Here is a 23,970-nt window from a genome sequence, read left to right as displayed (position 1 = left end):
AGTTCTGACTTCAGCAAAACTGTAATGAAGTAGAGTGAAATTATTGAGTTACTGCAGGAGGTGGTCTGCTGAATTTAAATTGCATCTTGCCCTGTACCAAGTAAGGCTTTGTGGTATTCTGCTCAGCTATGGCTGTCCAAACAGTGGTAAGTCTAACAGCACAAGGCCCTTTATGATGTGGGGACAACTCTTCTGTCTGTGCTCAGTGCTTGGGCAGACTGCTGTGGTGCTCTGTGAGACAGCAGGAGGAAAAAAGAGTTGCTGGGATTACGAAAACTGTATAGAGAAACAGGGGATTTGGGCATTCAAGCATCCAGAGACCAGACAATGTGTTTGAAGAGAGAGTGAGTAGAAGCAAGAGGTAGTACAGCAGCAGGCTGAATGCCGCCGACTGGGAACAGCAGTGTGGATCACGGTTCTTTGAAAAAGTTGCATCTTTTTGATAATTAAATAGATTAAAAGTAAATGGAAACAATAAATATTAGATAAAATCAGCTTAAGTCTGAGGAAGTTGTGACGTAGTGAAATGGGACTTCAGGAAGTACATTGATAAAAATGTGTTCTATTGGCAGTCTTTCACTCAAGTCATCAGAGCCTCCCATTATTTTTCCACTGGAAACAAAGATGGTAAAGGCTCTGATTGTGCTGTTACAATGCTAATTAAATATCAAGGAAATCAACAGACTTGAAGAGGTGTGATCAGCCAAACCTAGAATCTGACAAATAACTTAGACAAACTGCTCAGTTCATTGGTAGTTCTAATTTTCATTGACTGTTGCTTATAAATATAAAGTGTGGATTTTTAATATTTCTTATTTCCTAAGGAAGGTTATTTATGTGCTAGCCTAAACTGTCAGCTTGCTTTGCATAAAAATAGCCTAGGTCTTTGTAAAACTGTCTTGAAAAATTTGTCTTCATGCCACTTTCCAGCATTGTGAATGCCAGGTTTTGACACTTTTCCTGACTGTTTTCTAACCGCCTTACTTCTCTTTGACTCCTTCATGCACTGGCCTGTTACCAGCACCAGGGCTGAAGTTCACACAGCAGGAGGCGGTTACCCCAAGGTGCACAGGAGAAAGAATTGTCCCAGCAGTTACCTTGGTTGCGCAGTATTTGGGAACAAACTGTGCCCTTGTGAGGAGGTAGGCAGCTAACAAAAGCCTCTAGAAATGATCTGGTTCTGCTGCCTTGACTGCAGGAGGTAGCTATTTCCCCTTCAGGAATAGCACCAGCTTGCTTCAGAGATGGTATCGAAAGGATATTGCTTTTGTAGCTGGACTGACTGGAATCAAAGTGTACTTTTGCTAAGGAAGCAGGAGGAGAGCCACGTGCGGGACCAGTGCATTGGCTGTGTTTGTGGCATGCTGTGACTCAGGCAGGTCATCTCTAAATGAAAATCACAAATTTGCTGTTTTGCTAAAGGAGAGTGAGGATAGCCAGTGAATGTTGTTAACATGCCTCTGCTTCAGGTTGTATGCAATCTTAGCTGCCCGATTACAGCGTGTTGTTGTGCTTGGAGCAATGTATCATAATTGTTTGGAGGTGAGCTGGAAAGGCAGCCGTTTAGTATGATGAGAGGTGAGATGAAGTTCTTCTGTGATAAAGACTTTTTCACCTGATAAAGGGCTTCCAGGAGATCTGAAATGACAAACATGTTCTGCCAATGAAATGCCCCATGTATCACTGGAAGAGACTCACGCTGGCTGATCCACCCTATCCCAAGTGTCTGACACCATATACAATTCCTTCTGGAGCTCTCCTCCTCACTTCACAGAAGTTATGCATTTAACAGTGGCTAAGGAAGAACTCATCAATAGATTATGGCTTGGAAATAAGGTGGAATGTTTGGTGATGGGGCAGGGGGAGGAATGTATGAAAACAATCTGTGTTGTTAAAATGCAGCTACGGATCCTGCTAATACATGGTTGTGAATCGTGTATGTGAATCTGCTTCAACAAGATTTTAGGGATTTCATACTGTTTTGGCAGCCTGATAGCTGTTTAACAGTGGATGTTGAAGCACATTCAGATGCTCAGCAATGTATTAGCAGGGCCCATAGCTGACACCATATGTTTTCATGGTATGAAAATTAGTTTTGGAGGGAAAAAAAAAAGACTGAGCAAACAGTAAGGAAAACCATCCTCACTTCCTAGATAGGAACAACAATGATGGGTTCCTTCAGATGAGTGTCTTCTGTGTGGGTAGGGTGGTCTCCAGTGCAGCTGCTGATGGTGATGAAGACATGGATGATGATTTCTCAGTGCTTTTTCCCTAGTACTTTATACTTTTCATTGGGACCTACTTATATTCCCTGTTGTTTGTTTGTGATGCTCTTAGCATTGTTTGGAGCCTGTTAATCAGGTATAAGTGTTGCATATTAATTGACTTTTTAATTCATATGCATGTCTAGTATTGGGTAATATTTATTAAGTATTTAAGAGACTTATCTCTGTTGTTGTGCACTACATTTAGTTTTCTCTAGCAAAAGCTAAAATCTTCGAAATGATGCAAAGGAAGGAGAGGGGATAAAGAGGGGCAAGTCGTGTGCCAGTGGTAGTTGCTTCCCTGGGAAGGTGCTGCAGCAGCACCGCTGGCTTTGCAGATGCCAGGCACGAGACCCACAGTCCTGCAACAGCTGCAGTAAAGGGGAGTTCTGCCATGGAGGCTCTGGGGGCACTGCCGGTGTGGTGTGGGCCGAAGGGCGAAGTGGTCCAAACAGCAGGCCCCCAAGGCGCTGCCCAACACAGCCCTGTAATGTCTTTTCTGACATGTAGACCTTACTGGGTCGTAGAGTTTGGGGCAGGACAGTATGTGGCCACAATGCTATTTGACCTCTCCTGACACTTATGGTCAGGGGCCTTAAATAAATGGAATATAGGAGGAGATGATTCCTCAGAAAAGCTTTGAGATATAGGTGGCTTCATGCTATCTGCTTCCTTCAGTACTTTATAAGGGTCACGTGGTATCTGATTTTGAGATGGCATTGTTATCTTGCCAACATCAAGACAAACAATGAACTATTTTTTGTGAAAAAAATTACTTAAGAACAACATGATAATTGGCTGGATAAATCAGCTAGTCTTCCTCTGACTTTTTGCTGAATTCTGGAAGCAACAGGATACAAACTGACTGGTATGCCTCTGCAATAGTTTCTTGTTTATCCTATTACCATATGCACTGCATTTTAATCAGTCTGATCTGTGCCCCACAGAAGTACTTGATGACAGGGCTCTGGGAAAGAGGGTCTTCTCTGAGGTACAGAACAAGAAAAAAAACTTATTCAAAAATATCAGTAGTGAGACGGTATTATTACCTCACCCTCTGCTGTGACTTGGAAAAGTGAGGTTTTCACTGAAGGTAGTTGTATGCTGCAGGTAGTGTCAGTGATACAAATGTAGATAAGAAATTAGTATCTGTAATAGTTGGAATAGACAATCCTGTTTGTTTCCCTTGTTTATAGCCAAATTTTTCACTCTTTTAGACTATAGTTAAACTTATTGAAGAAAAGGGAATCATGCACACACAAAGCACAATTCAAGTACTGTTGCTCTTTTTTTTTCAAGTTGGGTGTTTGGGGGGGATTTTTATCTTCTAGTTCTGTAGTTTCACACTCATAACAGTCAACTAAACTAAAAATGAAAAAAGACTTCTACAAGGAAAACAAGCACTCTAAAATTGATGTTTTTTGTTGCTGTTCTCAGAATATCTTCCCACAATGTTTTTTTCGAGTATTTTTGTTCTTATGCCTAGAAGAAAAAGTTTCTTGACAGCACTTTTTTGGGGCTTAACTCCTCTCTTCTGCTGCTTCCTGTCAGTTGCTCTTGTGAACTAGTCTTGAATTTTTCCTTAAAGCAAAGGAGAAATTTTCATTACAGAAAGTATAAAAGGGATACGGTGATCTGATTATGAAGGTTTTGTCACTTTTCACTCTTACTGCAATGTTTTTATTATTATTTTTAATTCAGTCAAGTCTAGTGCTTTGAGCCAGATTTTTCAAGGTATGTTGTGACTGGGAGACTGAAAGTTTTTGACTGGTGCTGAGGTTATTGCTCTTAAGAAGACACGGACTCATTAATTCCCTGTGAAGAGCACAACTTTTTCAGCTCTTGGAAAATGTCATCTTTTTCACCTTTTAACAAGAACAGTGTGGCAGTGGCAAAGAAGTTAGTGCACCTGTGTTTCTCTCTGACCAGCAGGAACTACTGCAGTATTCAGGAGTCTGTGTATCTCATCTTCTCAGTCTTGCTTAATTCTTTTGCGTGATCACATGCCCTTTTTCCATGAACTATAAAGATTACTAGCTGATACCAGCTTTTACTCACTGAAGTCCCCATACATACTGTCAATGTGAAGGTGAAAACTGTTTCCTACAATCAGTGGTCTTGAGCCTTAGAGTCTCTTGAGCTTCTCTTAGTGTTGACTGGTATGGGAAGAGTATCATAATTAAAACTGTCGGAATGATCTATGATGAATAATTTATCAAACAAATTCCTCAGTTTTGTCTCCTAGGAATACCTCTAAGTAAATTGACTTCTGTTTGTTTTTTGAAAGTAGCTCATTGTCCAAGGAAGTGTTTATCTTCCATAATTAATAGTCAATGCTGCCTTTCATCTGCTACTGTTCTGGCTGTTGCTTAGCCTTGATTGGTCTAAGTCACCCTGGGGTTTACCTTTCTGTTAGAATAAACAAACAATTCTTTTTTTACGTAATTGTTTTACAATGCTGTTACAAAATCTGTTTAAAGAAAAAAAAAACACAAAAAGAACTTGCTGTTAGTGACTGAAGCAAACCTCAATCTCATGTTTTTCATAAAAAAAACAAAAAACTTAAACCACTAATGGGAAATGATGTAGTTGGTATGATGGCTTCATTTACCAGAATGCATCTAAATCCCTAGATTTAGATGCATAGTGCATTTAGATGCATAGATGCATTTAGTGATTTTAGCTATCCTGCTTGTTTAAAGGGTCTCTCACGCAACATGCACAAATATCAATGAAAATTTTAAACTTACAGTTAATGCAATAAGAAATGGGTAGAAGTACTGCAGTTTTCATTTTTGGTTAAGCTTCAACTAATATTTCAGTCTTTAAAGAAGCATTATTACAATATTTCAATATTTTATTACTATTTTTAAAAGATTATTCTATAGTTTGGATCATACTAACTTTTTGTGGTTACTTTGAGATAAAAATGGTCACTTGGTAGTTAGTCTAGCTCTACATTAGTTACCTGGTAAGTTTGTTTCCCATGCAACGATCTTATCCTGCTTCTATTTGAAATGAGATTCTCAGATGATAAAACTGGTATGCGTCTACTCTCTACAGTGGAAGTATATGAGTTAATACAAACTGTGTGCTGACAGAGGCAGGCAGTTTATATGACCAACATTGTTACATTAGAAAATTATTACCCTTGGGAGGATTCATGGTGAACTAGTGTAGTAATGTTGGCTTTTTGACTCAAAAACCACCATCAAATCTGTTATCTGAGTAATATCGCAGTACATATAGTATTAGGGCTACCTATCTCTTACCATACCTAGAATAATATAGCTGTCTGAAATTCCTGATTCTCCATTGTACGTTAGGGCATAATTAGATCCACAGCTTTAACACTTTTATAAAATAGCATAGTTCAGTTGCAATCAAAGCTTTTTCCGAGCTCGCTATTCTGTTTATAGCACTGCCTGTAGTTGCTGGGATGCCTTTATTTTGTCAGATTTTCTGCTTTGGATTATAGTGTATAAAGTAGCTCAAGTATCATCATATCATCACAGTTGAAGAATCCGATCATCTACCTATCAGACAAAACAATTATCTATTGTTTATTACTGTCTATTGATTATCTATTATTATCTATTACTTTTCTACCAAGAAATAATCCCCAAATAAGCAAATAAATATTTTACAAATTCCGTTAAAGAACAGACATCTTCCTTGCCCCCATCAGAGCTGGAGAGTCTTATGTTATTAATATCAGTTTAATATATTCTGTGATGGAAAAACTGCTTCAAAAACACAGTGGCAACATTTGAGCATCTGAAGGTGTGCTTTTTGTTTTACTTTTTTTTCCCCTATTCCTGTTATGTAAGTCTTAAATACTCTATTAAATACTCTACTTAGAGGGAGCAGAAAGTCAGAGATGGTTTTGAGTTGAGAGCAGAGACAGTATAAAGAAACCGACTAAGTGGTAAACACTGTTACCTGTAGCATGCTTTAATTTCTAGGGATGGATGCAGAGAGATGCATGCATTTATCCCCTCCTTCCTATTGCCTTAAATTTAGAAAACCTGTTTTTATATTGTTTTGAATCATATGTGATAAGATGCAAGGAAATGATGAGAACATAGGAGAACTATAAATGCAGACTGGAACAGATGTTTCAAGTATGGCAAATGTTATTTTAGGATCATTATATTTTCCTTTTGTGTGAAATGTCAAAAAGTCACCTTGTGAAATGTCAAAAAAGTCTTTTCCTGATCCTTATGCAGGATCTCTATTGCTACAATTAAATTGATGAATTTTATAATCTTCCATATCTGTCTTATATTTCCAAACATTACAAAGATGTTTGAAATCATACTTCAGAAAAAGGGTTTATGGCATGCCTTCTGTATTTTAAAGAAGATGTATCACTTGTGACCTCTTGCTGTTCCTTATACATCAATCAGTTCATTTTCTACATACAAAGAACTTGATTTTCATGGAGCATTATGTATATGGACCAGTCACTTGCTCAAAGCCAACGTTGCTAGATCCAAGGCAGTGGTGAAGGATATTTGCTAGAAGCATCCTGAAAATCATGAAAACCATATGTAAATTGTTCCTGGAGGTTGTTCCCGCAGTCATTGCAGGGAATTTCTTATGATCAGGATTAGTGAATTATCCTGTCCCTATGCTAGTGTACAGGTAATATAGATTTGTAGTTTATATGTAAGTTCTCAGAAAAGTGTATGTTATACAGACCATGCTGATTAATATTTTTTCAAGTACATATGTATACAAACTTAACGTAGTATTTATGTCAGTCAGCAGTTGGATTTTATTATTTTACAGTAATGTGCCACCAATCTGTATGATACAGTTTGACTACATCAATATATGCTATAGTGAGGGGAAAAAAATTGCTGTATTACTGAAAACGAGGAGAAAAAGATTGTGGAAGGAACATTGATACATGTTTTAGCAAGTCAGTACAGTAGACAAACAAGAAGACAAGTAGACAAACTAGAAGATTTTAACTGAGAGAACACTACAGGAAATGGATTATGGATTGCCCATAAGCTAAAGTAATTATGGGTAATCACTTAGATGATATTAGCTATACGTACAAAATGCTGTACCTGTTTTTTCATCACTAACCTCTTACTGAGTACAGATTCAAACTTCCTAATCAAGATGGAGAGAGAATAAACTGTGCGGACTTCAGTAGGTACAATCAGACACCTACTCTCCAACAGGGACACAGAGTCATTCTAAAGCAAGTTTGGGAGCTTTCCCCTGTTGGGTGCATTTGAACATCACCCCAGTCAGTCATCTCTAAGCTATTTGAACGCAGCTTAGTGAATAGAGAAAGGAGCCAAGAACATTTCTTAAGACAGAAAACCTTCCTGCTACCTTGAGTTGTGTATTCGGAAAACACAAGTTAGTGATGCGTGGACAGAAGTGTCTGTCAGTCTTCCCTGTAAACAGTTGTCCCAGTGTAACATGTTGAATCTGAGATGGGTTCTTGAGAATCTTGAATCTTGAGAAGCGTTCTGAGATGGGGAGTTTGAGGTAGTGGTTCAGAAACAGTGACTTTAACTTTTTAGGGATCTGAGCTTCCTTGCATTGTGAAAGCCAAAACAGTACCAGAATTTGCTCTAGAGATGTCAGATTTGTTTGCAGTACACACTCTGGGAGACAAGCACCCTACTATTATCCCACTAGGTGGGATTCAGCAAAGCATTTTTACTTCAACCATGTACTGCAGAATGGATGGAGTTTCAGAGGCAAATGTTGGAAGGTAAAGCTTACCAACTGTATACGGTGTAGCTGGTGATAAGATCTCTGCTCTTCTAGAGCAACAGTGCCATCCAATAACCTGCTAGAATGAGAATCCAGAAACATTCTTGTTCAATTCAGAGTCTTCCTAGCCCAGTGTCTTCTCACCAAGATTGGCCATAAACAGATACCAATGGATAAATAAAAAAGTAAAATGTTACTATTTCCTCTGCTCCCTTTCTCAGTTTACCAACTTTCTATATCTGAGGGTGTCTTAAGGAAGGAAAAAAAAAAAGCCTTATTTTTTTCTTTTTATTTTTTCTAAGTCCTTCTCTTTCAAACACTTGTCTGGTTTCCCTTTGAAATTGTATCTTCAACATTATTTGACAAAGAGTTTACAGGTCCACTATCGGGGTTGAAAAAATTTGTTTTAGTGTTGGAAGAACTGATGAATTGTTGAACTGTCTTTATAAGATCTTTCCCTTAATCATGATTTTGTAGACCTCTTAGACTCTTTTCATGTTAGAGTCCTAACCCATACCATCAGTCTTTCAAGCACAGCCTTTTGAGGTAATTATTTGTTCCCCTTCTCAAAATATTTTTCCTGTTTTCCTTTTTGTTTTAATAAAGGGATCAGAGTTCAGTTAGTATTGATATGTATGTAAACCAAGGATTTATATGGTAGTATAGTTCCCAGTAATCTCTGGCACTGGATCGATTATTTTTTTAACCTATATTGAGCATTGAGCTCCTGTTTTCACAGAGTAAGCTGCCATAACCTAAGGTCTCGTTCATGAATGGTTTCGGTCACCTCAAAATCGACTGTTTGTATTGGGCCAAGAGCACTGATGGTACACGTTGGTAAGGCCTGCACCAGGTGCCTCAGGCTCCGGGCTGCCTTTCCCTTTGGAGAAGGGAGGTGAATATCAGACTGTGGATGCATGGGGAATGCTGTGCACACAGTTAACCAGGCACATTCATTCAGCTTTTCTTTTAGACTGCCTAGGAGTTTTTGTGTTGTTGCCTGATGAAAACCGCCCTGCTACCTGGACAGGCAGTGAGGGAACGCAGGAAGGCCGTGGCTCTGCCCAGGCATGGTGACTGTAAAATGGCCGCCGGTGCCACCATGCTCCATCTTAGCAGCTGTGGTGGGGTGCTGCTAGGGCAGGCTTGGCTGTGACTGGTTGCTTGGCAGATATGGGCCTCCGAGCCCAGGTGCAGATGTGCAGGAGCGGGCACTGGGTAGGCAAGAACTCATGTGGAGGCAAATAGTGCACCCGTGTGCTGTGGGCAGACATCCTGCTGCTGTTTCAGGTTGCGGACCTGTGGATTTTGCTGTGAAGACAAACAGTGAGTGGGATGCAGACAGTGGTTTAGCTTCAAAACGTGAGCTGTGCTTACAAGGAGTTTCACTTGCTTATATCAGCTAATACATGGCCTAGTATAGACACGTAGGAAGCAGATGAAGAACTCAAGGATACCTAAGGCCCTGAAAACTTTTTTTTTTTCTTTTGAAAGGCAGGCCTGGCTGTGTTTTTCTGCTTTTTCCAAAGCCAATTTATTTCTGTTCTCCCATGGCAGTGGAAGGGAGGTTGGGCCCCGTCTGCAGGAGGTAGCACAGCCCCCATAGTGACTCTGGCACGAAGGAGCCAGCATGCTTCTAATGCCCCTCATGCCCTTTTGGGTTTGTAAGGAGCACCTGGGCAGTAAAGTGATGCCACAGTCTTGTGTCATAAAGAGCTGACTGGAGCCAGTGGTGTAAATGTTTCCCGTAGTAAAGCCATGGCAGCATGGCATTGCCCCTTGAAGCATTTGCTTTTCCCAAATTCCGGTAGAGAATCTGGAAAACTTCCAGGAGGTTCAGCGGCAGTTTTGCATGTGGGTTGTGGCTCATTGCTGTGTTGCTGCTGGCCAGCTCAAAGCACCAGCAGGGCACACGCACTTCCACCTGGAATGTGCCATTTAAATGAGTGCTGTACTATGCTTCACTTAAGTGTTGTTTTTTTTTTTTTTTTGCCAGTCTGGCTTACATCACCTCAGTTATATATTCTCTGGACTGCTGATTATACACAAGATGCATTGGATAATTGTTTAGGAAGACCGTTTTGTTAATTTATTTTATTATGCTTTTTATCTAGAAGTTCAGTCTTCAGTAACTGCAGACTTGTATCAGTTCGAAGCAGGCTTACTTTCACTACTTTTAAGAGAACAAGTTCATTTTTTATAGTTTTATATTTTTCTTGGGGGTATTATTGGTATTACTGTTAGCTTGGTGCAGGAAGATAGATTTCTCCTTGCATGTGCTTTGCTGAATCCAGATGGAGAAAGTGATAGAGCAGACTAGAGCTGCTTTACCTTGATGCTTCAGCTGTGTGCTCAGCTTACCTGTGTACCTGTATCCTTCAGGCTTGGTGTAAAGGGGTGTTAACAGCTACGACTGTGCTGCACAGCTCCTTTGTACTTGTTAGTACTGTGCTATTTCATTGGGGTGTTATCTTCAAATGGGAAATAACATCCATACCCAGCAAAATGAGGGAAATTTGGTAGACTAGCAGAACTATAAGAAATACGGATGCATCCAGAGGAATATGGGAGAGGTATTGGCAACCTTTACCCAATCTAGGTTGGGAAGGGAGCCTGCACTACTATATGGGGCGCTCTATTCCATTTATTTCTTTAAAACCTTTATGAATGTTTTGTTTTCAGTTTACTAGAAACAGACTAGTAAAAACAGTCTGTAAAACAATATATTCTGAAATGGAGAGATGTTTGAATCTGGAAACAGGAAAAAATAGCATTTCATTTTGCTTTACATGTATCAACTGTAGAAAAATGTGATGAGATGTTTCCAGGTCTCTGATATTGGAGGAAAAAAAAAAAAAAAAAAGGAAAAGAAACATGAATTTTACTTTACCTGATACAGGCCATCAACTAGTTTGCCTTCAATACTTTGGAAAATATACTCAAGACTTTCAAATTGTCTGATTTTCCCTTAAAGACATAGAACTAGGTATTTCTGAAGAGTAAATGTCACTGTGGCTGTTTCTTTTTGTTATACACCCACACACACCCCTACCCACCTCTCAGATGTCCCTTCTAAAAGGAACACAATATAGAGCCAAAGGCTTTATATTTGCTAGTTTCCCCTGATACTGGAAGAATAGTTAGGTAGCTGGAAGAAGTTACTGCTTTTTCTTTTTGTTGTCATTCTCATCACAAGTCACAAGAAAACCTTTGCAGTCTATTGAACAGTTTTTGAGGTAGGTAAATAACAGTAGCTAGCTAATGATATACACAACTACTTTGAAATTTTTCTTATAACATTCAGGTCTTTAACATTTATTCAACCTAGGACATGCACAGAATAGAAGAAAACAGGTAACTCAAGATCAAAAATTTGCTGAGGTTAAATTTTTAACCCTCCCCCTCTTAAATTTTTTTTAGATCTTTTGTTGTTTGTTTTGCTTTTTTTTCCTTTGACATTATTGCAGAAATTATGTATACAAATGATTTTGGAATGTATGAGTTTTATATTGTTCCAGCAATTATGCCATATTGCAGAGCAGTTATGCTAATGCTGTGTTACTTTCGCATGCAAATAGTTGAAACGAGAACACAAATGCAGCTGCATTAAAACATAGATTTCCACTACTAGTCTTCCACTATTCAATGGATATGCATCTTCCCATGTAAATGATTTAGCTTCTCTTGTGTGTAACCACCTCTGTTTCACTTGTATGTTTTGCTGTAATTATGGTGTGAGCTGACTAGTGTGTATATATCTGCTTTTCTGGGCTTCTGTTTTTTTTGTTGTTTGTTTTTTCCTCTACAAGATTGTACGGATTAAAAGAAGCAGAAGAAACCAAAATGTCCTATAGGCATAGTTTTTCTTCTGTGTGCATGCAAATTCCACAAACTCTGAAAAATCTAGCATTCACGTTAAATGTACAAAGCTGAAGGAATTACTTGATATATGCTCAATATTAAAAAAAAAAAAAAGTAACCAAATATGCAGAACCTTCCTTGAAAATACATTGTAGCTATGGTGTAAAAGTAAATAAATAAATTCTAAAAATAACTTATTTCAGCTTCTACAAAGTCCTAGTAGAAGTCCTATCAAAAAGCCATATTAATATTTTTATATAATGTTACTGATTAAATATGTTATTACTTTATCACAGTCTTATGCATTATATTAGCAATTATAATATTGTAGTATCCTTACATTATATAATTTATCTACTAATGCCTTTACCACTGGCTTAACACCTGCTATTGGAGAGGGTGCATGAGCTTTCTGATGATGATTAAGTATTATTTGGCCACAAAAAAGAATGGTGGTGATTATTTTTTTTGCTGACTAGGACACTTGCCTGGCATGGGAAGTCCTACGCTTTAGATTATGATATGACGAGTTCTTAAGGCAGGTAAAACGGTGTTTCAGATCTTCTCTGGTAAACCGCATTCAGGGTGATGACAAGTGTGCTGTTAGATGAAACTGCCAGCATCGCCTCCTCTGGCTGTTCTCTGATAGGAGAGAAGCATCTGTTCATGTTTCTTAAAATGTGCCTTTCTCTGGGTGATGATTATTGAGAGATGGGGCTCAAAGGTGAAGAGCAAACAGCACCATGTGCCTGATCCTTCCTGAAAGGCAGAAGGCTTAAAAGCCCTGTTGGGGATGCTCTGAGTCACTTGGGGTATCTCTTTTTCTACACCGCAGCTTTTGAAGATTGTATTCCTGCTTCTCTACATTTTGTAAAAGGAGATAATGGAGAAGTTGTAAATTGTCTCTGAAACCATATCAACTGCCGATATAAACTGAGATTTCGTAAAATTTATTTCTACAAATTTTACCATCTATAAATGTGGGTGATTCCAATACTGGTAGGAAGAATACATTAAAGTTGTTGTATGCTTCACTGCTGGGTTTAAGATGTATCATAGATTGAATCCATGGAAAGTGAATTTATAAATTTTGAAATTTAATTTTTCTTCTGGCTGTGGCAGTCTTTGCTGACTCTCATCCTAAGTCATAATCTTACAAACATTTTTGTGATAATGTAAGGAGATAATGGTAGTGTTTCAAAGAATAGAAAATCTTGCTATAACAGAAATGTCAATTTGTAATAACCTGACACAGTGATATCTGACTATTCCACAGTGATCTTGGATCACTGTGTATGTAGATACAATAAGTAATGAAAACATATTTCGCAGTATATTCATAGTACTAGGATGAGGTTGTATCATGCATTAAACAAATGATTTTTCTTTGTTTCTTTTACCTTTTATGATTTAAGACTGAAGTAGATTATAGTGCAGCAATAGCAACAATAAATTTCGTTGAAAATGTTGTCTATAGATGTGATCAAAGCATAAAACAAAGAATTGGAAACCCTGACATTCTTTTTCTAGATAAGCAACTTCTCTGTTTCTTCCATGTATCACCTGGGGAGGATGATTCTTACAAGCCTCACTAGGTTGTTGTCATCATTAATTATAATCTTTGTAAAGTGCTTTGAAGATTAAAAAAGTGCTAGGCAAGTGCGAAGTAGTAGTATTATTCCACTGGAGTCACACTACTGGCAAAGAGAATGCCAGTTTCAAAAACTGTCAGACCTAGAGTGCTCATAGGATGGATAGAAGTTATTTAATTTTATCTGCACATAATGAAATTATAATAGTCAATATATTAATTTCTTCAGTCCAAATAGTACTGAAATGCTTGTGTTTTGGATAGCAATTTAATACAAATTTAATACAGAATCAATTTTTGGATGTGTGGTTATTACAAAAAGGGTGGAGTTCCAAAACCTGCTAACTAGAGCCTGTATTAAATAGTACCCAAGACACATGCTGGAGGGAAAGCAACTGCTGCTTAAGTGTAAAAGAAATAATATTTTTTTTTTTTTTTTTGGGGGCGGGGGGGCAGGGGAGAATATCAAAGGAGCAGCTCTTACAACTGTTTTGAAGAAAAGTGAGGAAAGTAGACAGCGGAAGAGGAAATTTGAAGTAGATGTCAACTAGGTCAGGATCCATGTTTTGTAAACATACAAACCCACAGAACTTCCAGTCAGAGACTATTAGTGTTTAGACTTCCTATTAAAACCACTATAATTGTATGATCTAGTGAGGAACCTAATATGCCCCCCTTACAAATTTGAAAAAACTATCTTTCATTTTTACTTGATAATAGTAATGGCTGTCATTTTAGTTCCACTAGAGGTTCTTGGTTTTGTTTGGTTTGTTTTAAATTCATACAAGTTTGTTAAAAGAAAACCTTTCTCTTATCACCTTGAAACTGACTCGGAACTGAGAAAATGTAGTTGGGGCTTATGGACTTTACATATTTTGACGTTTCTACAAGCTTGAGCTCTCATATCTTGCTTACCTAATGTTTTTCACAAGTGATCTCCATCAGGTTGAGAAGCAATTCTGAAACCTTGGCACCAAAAATCCTGACCCCTCAGATTTTAAAGCACCTCAACCTTTAAGGGCATTCAAGTCTGCATTTGAGACAAGTAATTGTGTTTTAAGAACCAATTTTTTCGTCAAATAAACTACTTCATTTGTAAATGCAGCTTTACTGCTATTATGTAGCCCCAGTCTATCTTTTTTCTCTTTTCCTCATAGTATTGTTTTTCAGACGTTAAAGCAGTTAAAGCATTGGATTTAGCATTTAAGTCTGAGCAGTACAACCCCCTAGTTTTCTTTATTGACTTGCACTGGAGATGAGAGGTCTCATGTCAAACGTAAATATAAAAGGAAACTATGTAATTAGTAATTGGAGTAAGGCACAGTTCATGAGTAAAAAGCATCCTAGGGAACACGTTTGCAATGCCAGCTATTGCTGGAGCCAGACTGTTGATTTCGCTGTATTTTCACTGCTAGATTCATGAACATGATTTGTCTTTGTTAAGATTTGTTTAGGAGCTGAATTTACAAGTAAAGAGTGTAATAGAATACTGTAAAAGAAAAACATAAGTGTGGTCATCAGTAGGAATTGGAGGCTGTTCAAAGAAATGCTCAGCCTTGTGAGAAACTTGAAATCAGAAGGGTAGATGTAAGAGAATTATCCAGCCCATTGACTGCTGACAACCTGAGAGCAGTTCGAGCTCAGTTCTCCTGCCACAGCTATTCATTTGATCCAAGCAGTGGATGTGCATCTGCAAAGGCTGCCGAGGGTTCTTAATCCATGCTTGTAGGAGGAGACAAGACTGTGGATGCTGCCAAGTCTGACCTTGATGGGAGGCTTGGATGCACAACCAGCCTCAGTGTCTAATAGAGCAGTGAGATTTGTAATTTATGGGGAGGAAATGAGTAGTTTGAGTTCTGCCTGGACCTGGCATTCAGTCCTATACATTACAAATAGGGGATTTTGAGGGTGTCCCCAGTATGAAGGTCTGACCGTACAGCTCTGTGCAGGAATGACTGACTGTAGCTATCTTTGTGTTCTAGCCATGCATTTAACTGTCCACATTTGTGTTTACGCACTGATAATGATTTACTTTCAATCCATAGAAATTCTTCCTAACTACTCCTCAGGATGTAAACCTCCATCATATGCTTCAAAACAGTAGAAAGTCAGTTTTAATGTGTAAATTGAGTAGGAATAGGTACCTTCATCACTAAACTTTTGATCAATAGTTGTATGAAATCCATGGACTGTTTGTGGAGAACTGGCAAGAAAATGCCTACAGTTACAATTAAATTTTGCTACTTTGCATGCAGCAAAGTACTTTGAATGAAGTGCATTTGGGATGGTGGTATTAAAGTGCTGTCAGATAAATCCTCTGTATAACCCTTTGTTTTAGTAAGCTAACTTCTGCTCTGAGCTTTCCTGCAATACTAAAACTAAAGTATTTCTCATGACTATCAGTTTAGTATCAGACATAGTAGAAGGTCTGCCTTGTGACAACTACTACCTCTTATATATAGCAAAGGTAATTTACTAAATGGGTCTTCGGTGAAGTTTGCATTTAGCCACTGTTTTTTTTCCTGTAGGGGAGTCCCTGGGTTTAGCTTCCCTCATCTCATGATTGTAATCTTAATTCCCTTGGTTGGGAAAGAATTATCAAGGGTCATCTTTCAGAAGTCAGGTTCCAGCTAGTAGTATCAGCTCCTCACTGGGTCTCTTTTCATCCTGCCAAAAGGAGACCGTTTCCCTGCTGTATGCCAGCAGCAGCTAGTTCTGAGGCAGATCTGTTCAACACCTTCCCCCATGTGCTCTTTTATTCTTTACTGCACCCTGTCTCCTTTGGTCAGAACCTGTCTTAAACTCAAGCGGTTCAGCTTTGAGAGTTACAAGTTGCTTGTGTTCTGTAAATAGATGCGTCACCTAGACAGGTTGCTGTCTTTCCTCTTGCCTTAAGCTCCCTGCACAGAAGTAGTTTTCTGTTGATACTCAATCTGCATAGGGAATTAATGTTTTTATACTTTGAATTCTTATATGCAACATTTTTTAGAAGAAGCTTCTTTTTAAACAATGTTGTATTTTCCCTCCCTTCTTAATAACTTTATTTTCTATTTAATTCAAAACTTCTGGTATACTTTCTTCATTTCTCAGTAACGTCAAATTTCATGGCTTACAAGTCTGTTCCTTCCCACCTTCTCCCTCCCCACAAGTTTTAGAAAGACTTACTTTGGATCCTGCTATATACACAGAACTGAAAATATAGTGAATTGTGGAGAGGGGTATTTGTATCTGAAAAGCATTCACTCTGATTCACCAAAGCCTATTTTAACCCTGTATATTGCTTCCTAACCTGTTGGAGTAAGAGGAATCATTGAGTTAACCCACTGATACATATATTGCTAAGATTGTAAACTGGACTTTGCATTAGACTTGATTTCATTCTTATATCTCAGATAGAGCCCCCCTAAGTTAGAAGCCCAGGTTCATGCTCTTCACTGTTTGAATTTCCTTGTTTCCTGCAACTGAGAGACTGGGTTTGAGTAATAATCCAAATGTTTCGTGAACTCTGAACATGATGGTACAAGCAAACTTGGGGATTTTTGGTTGTCTGAACACTGTCACAGGCAGATGTGACCTTTCTGTGCATAGTGTTTGTCAGAAGGCACAAAATAATACTCGTACCATTTTCTTTCATGAACACAGGGCAGTTAGATTTGCAGTGTCACAGGAGGACAACATACTTGATCTAATCATCCAAGATTGACAGAAGTACACATACAAAGTGTGTTTTGGATACAATCCTCCCCTTATTACACTTTCACTGAGCCTTGCGAGTACATAGATGTTCCCTTCAGCCATTCTCTCTTGTATTTCTAGCTAACAGAAGCAGAAGGTCTTGCTTACAGCGTGGTCCTGCTCACGGTCTGGGCTCTGCATTTCCTGCAGGCAGTGGTAGGCACTAGTAAATCTTGCCCATGCTCAGAGCAAATACCAGCTGTCCTTGCTTGCTCTCTGGACCAGCTGGATGCAAGCCAGCTCCGAAGTGGAAGCCATGTAGCTGTGTTAGCACGGCACTGAGCCTGAGTGCCATATGAGCCTAAAAGCCTTGTCTCTCAGCAAGGCTTATTAGCTCAAACTCAGTGCCATGTTAATTGTACCTCAGCATCTTCTGGTCTGCTGCTGGCTTACATCCAGCAGGGCTGGAGAGCAGACAAAGCTAGTTGGAGATGCCTGTAAAATACCGTGAAGATGCATACCATGTTTCTTTTTACAGTAGTTAGCCTTCCTGTGCTTAAACCTTCTTTAAAATTGCAGTATATGGTAGTAGCCTTTTGCTTAGAGGCTTAACCCTCTAAGGAATAGGAAGGTGGCTCTTAAAATGTCTGGAGACAGCTAGGGGAGTATTCTTTTATATTTTCAATAAATAACCCCAATTGTTTCTTGAGAAATTCATATTTGTCATTGCCTTTCTTTTTTGGTGCTGAAACTTCCTCCAGTCATTTAAATTTGGGTGAAAAAACATAGCCTTAGCATATGTAACTTGAAAAATGCACAGTACAAACTCAAACTCCACTCTATGTTTAAGCTTCTTTCCCTTCCACAGGTATATTTTAAACTGACTGCTGAGGTACTTCAAAACATATTATGTCTTTCTACATTTTACTGGTTTAACATTTCTTAATTAATTGCTGTGTTGAAGAAGATCTCATAACAGCAATTTTCAGGTATTGTGTATTTTATTGTAGCTATAACATTTATTATCGGTGTATTAAAAGAAGGCAGGAGGCTTAACTAATAGCTGCTTTAAGGGGATCTTTTAACTGCGATATTACAAAAATTGTTCAAATAAAAAGTCTGTTCTGAACTTGAACTTCAATTTGCTTTGAAAACTCCTCTGCATGCTGAGTGAACTCATAATTCTAAATCTTTGCTTCTGCATTTCAAACAGCATATCTTACTATACTGATGAAGTAGCCACAAGGTAATTTTTACATTTCAGCAGTGGATATCTTATCATAATATCCAAAAGGCACATACTGTGTTGCCATCTGCTTATTTTTTTCATATTAAACTGAGTGAGAAACCAAACTTTTAAAACCATATTATTAAAAAATATTTGTCAACACTGAGTGTATGTGCATGGTAAATACGTATTTATTTTTAGCTTTAAAAACATTTTTGTGAAAAACATTTTTATGATAATTGTTTTGTACCCATACTCTTAACCCTTAAACAAGACATGCTTTGCTTTTTGATTTAAACTGATCTATTTACCAGAAATGAGGAGTGCATATTTGAAAGTGGGGAAAAAACAAACCAACCTTATAACCAAAATCAAATGTCAAGCTGAAAATAAATTAAGGCTCATAAGACAGGGAGAGAAAAAGAGAAAAGTTGTACAACCTAGGATAGAGTAACACCTTCATTCATCAGTAGACTAGTAGAAAAAGAAGGGTTGAATATTTATAAATATGACTATAGAGCAAGACAAACCTCTGTGGTTTCAAATCATGTCTGTGGAGATCAGTGTTTCAGAACTTAAAAGTAGCATTTTATCTTCCAAACCTTCCAGCAATATCACTGGATTTTCTTGAGGCTGTGTTATTTTTTTTGTTATTTAATGAATACCTCCAAAACTATATCTTCTCCCTCACCCTCCAAATGGATATTTTCTACTTCACCTCCCTTTCTCTTACAAGGTTATTTTAATCCTTATGAAAAAGCAAACTTTTGATTTACTGTCTTGTCAACTCCTTGAACAAGAAACAGATCTCTTTTATTGGATAGCTAGTGACTCAGTACAGAAGTGTAGCTGTTCCCAAGAGTTGATTTTGTGACTTACTACTGGGAACTACAGTTTGGACTCATTACAGCTTTGAGGTTTGTTCTGCCTTTTGTACAGATCTCCCACAAAAACAACAACAAAAAAAAGGTAACTTGAACATTAATAAGCAAAGCATCTGGCTGCACTTTGAAGTGAGACCAAGACTATCCATTTCTCAAAGAAGTCTGGTTATAATGTGTATCCAAAAAAAAAAAAAATCCATAATGGTATGGTGCAATATGGGCACTTCATAAGACATACAAAGCATTCATACATACTTGATATTGTCTCTTTTGTTCATGTAAACCAATAGAATTCTATTCCTAAACCTATAACATAGAGGCATAGAGAATAAAGGACACTTCTGTTAAAAACAAAGAAACAAAAGAACAATACAAACAACACTTAGGGATTTTCAAAAGCATCCAGTTCTGGCCAATCCCCCCCCCCAAAAAAAAAAAAAAAACTTTTTGTAAGTGTTTAAGGAGTGTTTTTTTTCCCCAAGGTAGCTGTGTCTGTTTATTTCCAATGTCAGTAGTAAAACTTTCCTGTAGTTTCTTATTATGTGTATCTTGAAATGAAAAAGCAAACAAGTTCATGGTGACACTTTGAAGTACTAGCCAATTGAGTAGTCTACTTATGCATAGTGGAAACCAGGAGTGTAGTAAGTGCACACTTCTATGTTCCATTCTTCTGTGGTGGCTCTTCAGACAGCTAAAATGGTCTGTCTTCTGCTCTTTCCAGGTCTTCAATTTCCAAGTCTGAGCTTGGAGCCACAAGCTGTCATTACAAATTGCAGTAGCTCAAATGGATGCACCTGTTTTAAAACTACTCTCCCGGTGAGTTAAAATGCTGAAAAACTGACATGATGCCCTTCATCACTGTCCTAATAAAGCAGCTGGATTTTTTGTGCAGAAACATGTTTCTGCATTACATACCCCCCCCCCCCACGCGCGCGCACACAAAAAAAGGTCTACTACTAATTTTAGTAGATACCAGACAATTTTAAAGCCAGGAAAGAGACCATTCCTCCTAGTTTCTTCCCTTGCTCAATGATACAGCTCTGTTTCTTTCCTCTCAGTTCATCTCTTTTACTACTTCTACTCTTAGCAAGTCTGGACTTGTTTTTCTTCTGTAGTTTGACCTGCTTCCAATTAACAGTGACTATGATAGTTGCTTTGCACCTTACACTTGCGGAATTTTTATCGCTACTTGTTTCTTTCTTTTTTTTTTTTGTGACAAGCTAATACAGCATATGCTGGGAGGAATTACTAAGGTTCTTCACTTATTCCAGCCTCCCCATCGTGGGGACTGGATGATTTCTTGTTTATGAGCCAGCTCTTTGGCAATCTGTGCTAGGGATCTTCAGCCACAGAAGATCACCGATGTGGCTACTCAGACGGAGGGCTCGGGGAAACACACTGCTGTCCAGGTCTTGGGCTGCAGGGCGTGCCCGAGTCTTCTGTCGGTATCCAACAGCAGCAGTGAGGGGTATGCCTGTGGGAGGTATGCCCAGATTGAAGAGCTGCTCAACCAGGTAGCGGAGCTTCGGGAGGAGGTGAGCAGGCTCAGGAGCATCAGGGAGTCAGAGAGGGAAATTGACTGGTGGAGGTGTACTCTACCCTCTCTGAGAGACTCACGAGCCTGCCACAGCACAAGTGTATCCTGCTATGCAGAAGACAAAAGTTCCCTCATCCCACCAGGCAGTAGGAGGAGACCTAGGCCAAGGGGGTAATGGAGGCAGATTCCTGCTCGGCGTGATAGGCGAGCCCTCTCCCTGCCCACCTCACCTTCCCATCTACCCTTACATAACAGGTATGAGGCTCTAGAACACAACAGTCAGGACGAAATGGACAAAAGCCTGTCCCAGTTGGAGAGGGTTCCTAAGGCAAGGCAACCTACCCCCTGCATTGCTACATCTTCTGTCAAAAAAGAAAGAAGGGTTATTGTCATGGGGGACTCCCTTCTGAAAGGGACAGAGGGACCAATATGCTATCCAGACCCAACCCACAGGGAAGTCTGCTGCCTCCCTGGGGCTCGGGTGAGAGACTTCACTAAGAAAGTCACTCGCCTGGTACGGCCCACTGACTACTACCCGCTACTGGTCTTTCAGGCTGGTAATGATGAGGTAGTAACGAGAAGTCCGAGAGTGATCAAAAGGGGCTTTAGGGTGACTACTTAAAGGACCAGGGGCACAGGTTGTGTTTGCCTCTGTCCTTCCACTAGGGAGGATTGATGCTGACAAGCAGACTCATCACATTAATACGTAGCTTTGAGACTAGTGCAACTGGCAGAACTTTGGGTTTGTTGATCCTGGGAAGGTCTATGCGACCCCAGGCCTGCTGGCACCAGATGGGATGTGCCTCTCTCAGAGAGGGGTAAGGATTTTTGCTCAGGAGTTGGCGGGGCTGATAGATAGGGCTTTAAACTGGAGTTGAAGGGGGAAAGGGATAAAACCAGGCATGCTGGTGATGAGCTAAGGGATAGTGTGCTAGAATCAGAGGGACTGTGTGCTAGTGAGGTCCTTCGGTCGGATACACAAGGTGCTGCATGTAGGGAGGCGCATTTGAAGTGCTTCTACACAAACGCACGCAGTATGAGGAATAAAATGGATGAGCTAGAAGTCTTGGCCCAGTCCCACAGCTACAACATCATCAGCGTAAGCGAAACCTGGTGGGATGAGTCCTGTGGCTGGTGTGTTGCAATAGATGGTTACAGGCTCTTCAAGAGGGACAGGTGGGGTGGCGGGGTGGCGATGTATGTGAAGCAGGGGCTGGACTGTGTGGAACTTCAGGTTGGTGATGGCAAAGTTGAGAGCCTCTGGGTAAGGATTAAGGGACAAACAAATAAAGGGGATGTCGTTGTGGGAGTCTATTACAGACCACCTGGCCAGGACGACAATGCTGATGAATTACTCTTTGAGGAACTAAGAGATGCCTCGAGATCAACTCCCCTTGTCCTTATGGGGGATTTCAGCTTGCCAGATATCAACTGGGATCACCACACGGCCGACACGAGCAAGTCCAGGAGGTTCATAAAGCGCCTAGATGATAACTTCTTGGTGCAGGTGCTAATGGAGCCAACTAGGAAAGGTGCCCTCCCAGATCTGTTGCTGGAGAACAGAGAGGGTCTTGTGGGAGACGTGGCAATTGGTGGCCGTCTCGGTCATAGTGACCATGAAGTGGTTGAGTTTAGAATTTATGGTGACAGAAGGAAAACTGCCACCAAAACTTCAGCCCTGCATATGGGGAAAGCAGACTTCAGGCTGCTCAGGGAACTAGTCAGCAAGGTCCCCTGGGAAACTGCTTTTGAAGGCATTGGCATCCATCCGTCAGTGTTGGTCTGTCTTTAAGCACTGCCTCCTAGAAGCAGAAGATCAGGCAATTCCAAAATATCGGAAGTCAAGCAGGAGGGGCAGAAGGCCAGCTTGGCTGACCAGGCATCTTCTGATGGAGCTTAGGCGAAAAAAGGAAGTGTATGGCTGCTGGAAGGAGGGGCAGGCGACGAGGAAGGAATACAGGGATGCTGTTTGTGTTTGTAGGGAGAAAATTCGTGTGGCCAAAGCCCAACTAGAGTTGAAGCTGGCCATGTCTGTGGGAGACAATAAAAAAGTTTTTTTTAGATATGTGAACAGAAAAAGTAGAACCAAAGAAAACATAGGTCTGCTACTTGATGGGGAAGGTCTCCTCACAGACAATGACATAGGCAAAGCAGAGACGTTTAACGCCTTCTTCACCTCTGTCTTCAACAGTGATGATGGGCTTCAGGACCCAGGGTACCCTGAGCTGGAGGGCCGTGATGGTGGGAACGACCAACTCCCAACCGACCCTGAATGTGTGCGGGATTTGTTGCTCCACTTGGATCCATACAAGTCCATGGGTCCAGATGGGATTCATCCCAGGGTGCTTAGAGAACTGGCAGACGTCATCGCGGGACCTCTCTCAATTATTTTTCAACGATCTTGGAAATCTGGAGAGGTCCCAGTAGACTGGAAGCTGGCAAATGTTGTGCCAATTTTCAAGAAGGGTAAGAAAGAAGACCCCAGGAATTACAGGCCTGTCAGTCTCACGTCAGTGCCTGGTAAAATTATGGAGAGGATGATCCTTGAAGTTATTGAAGCGCACCTGGGGGACAATGCAGTCATTGGTCCCAGCCAACATGGGTTCATGAGGGGTAGTTCCTGCCTAACAAATTTGATTTCCTTTTATGATAAGACCACCCATTTAGTCGATCAAGGGAAACCAACTGATGTGATCTTTTTGGACTTCAGCAAGGCTTTTGACACGGTTTCCCATAGGATCCTACTGGACAAAATGTCTAGCATACAGATAAACAAAAACATCTTACGATGGGTGAGCAGTTGGTTAACGGGTAGGGCTCAAAGGGTTGTGGTAAATGGGGCCACATCAGGCTGGCGGATGGTCACTAGTGGGGTCCCTCAAGGCTCCATTTTAGGGCCAGTCCTCTTCAATGTTTTTATAAGCGATTTGGATGTAGGACTAGAAGGTGTTTTGAGCAAATTTGCTGGCGACACCAAAGTTGGAGGAGTTGTAGACTCTGCTGAGGGTGGAAAAGCCTTGCAGAGAGATCTGGACAGATTGGAGAGCTGTGCGATCACCAACCGCATGAAGTTTAACAAGAGCAAGTGCCGGGTCCTGCACCTGGGACGGGGCAACCCTGGCTATACGTACAGACTGGGCAATGAGACGCTGGAGACCAGCCCCGCAGAGAGGGATCTGGGGGTT

At 40.0% G+C, this 23,970-nt stretch overlaps 1 long non-coding RNA gene across 3 annotated transcripts in view; it reads left to right on the top strand.

Annotated features, from left to right (window-relative positions):
- The window catches only part of LOC121065875, a 38,646-nt gene that overhangs the window by 2,707 nt on the left and 11,969 nt on the right, over positions 1-23,970 (top strand). Inside the window, exon 2 of one of the 3 annotated variants that reach the window (XR_005817368.1) lies at positions 1,022-1,142. The exons of 1 other annotated variant lie outside the window; for it this stretch is intronic. This is a non-coding gene — a long non-coding RNA (uncharacterized LOC121065875). Of the gene's footprint in view, positions 1-77; positions 1,143-23,970 lie in introns of those variants that run through there. One more of the 3 variants, XR_005817367.1, reaches the window with a different exon arrangement.

Source organism: Cygnus olor, chromosome 2 (assembly GCF_009769625.2).
Source record: "Cygnus olor isolate bCygOlo1 chromosome 2, bCygOlo1.pri.v2, whole genome shotgun sequence".
NCBI classification, from domain to species: Eukaryota; Metazoa; Chordata; class Aves; order Anseriformes; family Anatidae; genus Cygnus; species Cygnus olor.
The sequence above is the reverse complement of the archived record's forward strand: the minus strand, read 5'-3'. Positions and strand labels throughout refer to the sequence as shown.